The sequence below is a fragment of the Pteronotus mesoamericanus genome, unplaced genomic scaffold (genome assembly GCF_021234165.1).
Source record: "Pteronotus mesoamericanus isolate MK-2021 breed Mesoamerican mustached bat unplaced genomic scaffold, CSHL_Meso_final contig_74, whole genome shotgun sequence".
Classification (NCBI taxonomy): domain Eukaryota; kingdom Metazoa; phylum Chordata; class Mammalia; order Chiroptera; family Mormoopidae; genus Pteronotus; species Pteronotus mesoamericanus.
This window is the reverse complement of record NW_026555247.1, coordinates 1,234,859-1,237,731: the sequence shown is the minus strand read 5'-3', so window position 1 is coordinate 1,237,731 and position 2,873 is coordinate 1,234,859. Positions and strand designations below refer to the sequence as shown.

At 39.3% G+C, this 2,873-nt stretch overlaps 1 non-coding gene across 1 annotated transcript; it reads left to right on the top strand.

Moving 5' to 3' along the window:
- Positions 1–2,154: 2,154 nt before the first annotated feature.
- LOC129078940 (U6 spliceosomal RNA) lies at positions 2,155–2,261 on the top strand. The gene has a single exon (XR_008530011.1). It is a non-coding gene; the product is annotated as a U6 spliceosomal RNA (small nuclear RNA).
- The last annotated feature ends 612 nt before the right edge of the window (positions 2,262–2,873 follow it).

Here is a 2,873-nt window from a genome sequence, read left to right as displayed (position 1 = left end):
CTACTGGAGAAGGTCCGAGCCCTTTTGTCCAAAGGCTTTATTGAAAAAGTTATCAATGGGGCTAGGTAATAGGAATGTGCAGGTTATATCATTACATCAGTATGTTAATGTTTACAGAGAATAGATGATGTTCTGAAGAAAGTATATGGCAGGAACATACTGATTTACATGGGTCTGAGAGGAGACTAGTAAACATGAGAGCGTAAACATGAGAGCACCAAAGCATTTAGGGTTAGGGTCTGTGAATAATGTAAATTTCCTTCTCAGGATGAGCTGGCTATCATAGCTTTTAAGGGAGAAACAAAGCATGCTGTAAAGAATTTACTTTTAGGCCTGATTTCCCCTGGGAACAACCAGACCCAGTTTAGGATTGTCTCCAGTATTGTTTCAAGCCTGAGCCAGGTGAGGAGAGGGAGCCACCAAGAGACAAGGAGACTTCTTTCAGATAGAATGAGGACCCCGGCCATGTCCAAGTTGAGCCAAGAGGTATGGGCCTTTTTGCTCTTTCTCTGTGTCCCTCAAGTCCTTGGCCTGCTGCCCATACTGGCTATGTCTGGCTTAGGTCGTCCATCCTCTTGAGGAGTCTTAACCCATTTTTGACTATCAACCATCACAGGGTCAAGCAGGGTGATGTGAGGGAGGCAGGGGCTGTGCCAGTGCCAGGAGGACAGGATTTGTCTCCTAAGTGGCCTGTTTTTCCCAAGACCTCTTTGATTATTTCCAGCCTTGGGGCCCTCTCACCTGTCGGTGAGGCTACAGTTCCTAAAACCAGACAGGACATTTCCCAATAATGTCCTATGTTGTACATTTTTATTTTATGCGTTTTGGATATACAGGTTGTATTTTCCAACATAAAAGCTATTTTAAAAAATCACTCATTCATCTTTGGCAGAACATCTTACATGAATTGAAGAGGAATAAGATAGAAATTAGGGAGAGGAGATGAAGTGGAGGAAGGAGGATTGTTATTAAAAGAGTATGGGAATGACATGACAAGAAGCAGGACTAGCACATTAATAGTAGGGATGGAGTAGAGAAATCAGAGAAGTATTAGACAGTGAATAGAGAAGAGGGAAAAGTTAGGATGCGGTAGCTAGTCTCTAAATATGGCTGCCAATGAATCACACCCCCAGCAGTGGTAGTGTGACATTGATTCTGAGAAGGTCCATTAAAACTGCTGGAATGAGGAAGAAATAACAGTACATAACTTTGAGGGCTAGATCAGAAGGAGGTTTGCCTGGGTCTCTTGGAATGAGCACCCCACTCTTGTACTGGAAGCAATGAAAACCCAAGCCACTCAGCTGAGCTCTTGGCTAACAAACAGCATCACCTGCTGCCTTGAGAGTGAGCTTTCTTAGGTGTCTAGTCCAATTGAGCCACCAGATGATTGCAGTCCCAGCCAATATCTGATTTTAATTTTCTGAGAGAACCAAACAAGAAGTATCCACCTGAATCTGTTAATCCTCAGAATCATGAAAGATAATAATAAATTGATGTGCTACTGAGTTTTGGAGAGGTTTGTTAGGCAGCAATAACCAGAACACTACAGTGTTGAGCACGGATGACTGGATGGATGATGATACATCTCTGGGTGGGGAATATAAGTGTAGTTTTTTTATTTTGAGATGCTTGTGGGACATCTAGATGTAGTTACCAGTAGACATTATTTGTCTTTATAAATCTGAAGCCTTGGAAAGAGACCTGGGCTAAAGTTAGAGATTTGGAAGACCTCAGCATATAGCCTTAAAGTGATGACTCTTCTCAAGAAAGAGGACTGCCCCGGCCATCCTGGCTCAGTTAGTTGGAGCGTTGTCCTGTAGACTGAAAGGTCATGTATTTGACTCCCGGTCAGGGCACATACCAAGGTTGTAGGTTCAATCCCTGGTTGGGGCACAAATGAGAAGGCAACCTATCACTTCTCACATCAATGTTTCTCTCTTCCTTTCTTTCTTCTCCCTCTAAAAGCAATGAGAAATGTTCTTGGGTGCAGATAAAAAACTTTTTTAAAAAAGGAGTAGGACCCACTTCTTCAAGGTTAGTCCAAATTTCATTTCCTCTCAAACCAGCTGACACTGTTTTCCAAATGCTAATTACTTTTGTCCCAGTAATTTGGTAGCTCTTTGAAAATACCTTTTCTAAAAAAGGTTTAACATAGTGCTCACTTTGGCAGCACATATACTAAAATTGGAATGATACAGAGAAGATTAGCATGGCCCCTGAGCAAGGATGACATGCAAATTCGTGAAGTGTTCCATATTTTTAAGGGAAAAAAAAGAAAAAATGTTTAACACATATTTATTGATTTTAGAGAGAGAGTAAAGGAGAGAGAAAGCCACACTGGCCAGTGCAAAAATAACTTTTTTTAAACAGTCCTTACTACCCTGTTCTATCATTATGATTACATGTCTGTCTTCCCTGATAAATTGTGAATTGGTCTAAGATAGGACCGTAACTTATTCATGTGTTTTATAGTCCCTAAAAGCTAGGAAACTCTCAATGCATAAAAGGATGAAGGAATGAATGCACAAATGAATAAATGAATGTCTACTCACATCTTCTTTTAAAACATTTGATTTATTGGGGTGACATTGATTAATAAAATTATGTAAGTTTCAAGTGTATTATTCTATATCATCTGTAAAATATATATTGTGTGTTTACAACTCAATGTCAAATCTCCTTCTCTTACATCTTATATTGATAAATATCACATTATGAAATGTAGATATAAAAATTGATAAGTATTTGTTGCTAAGATCTTGCTGAACATGCTAATTTCTTACTAAGCTAAAGTTATTAAGTGATGTGATGAAGATACAACTGGAAAAAATGTATTTATCTACATATTTCTCTTCTCTTTTGGATTTACTCCT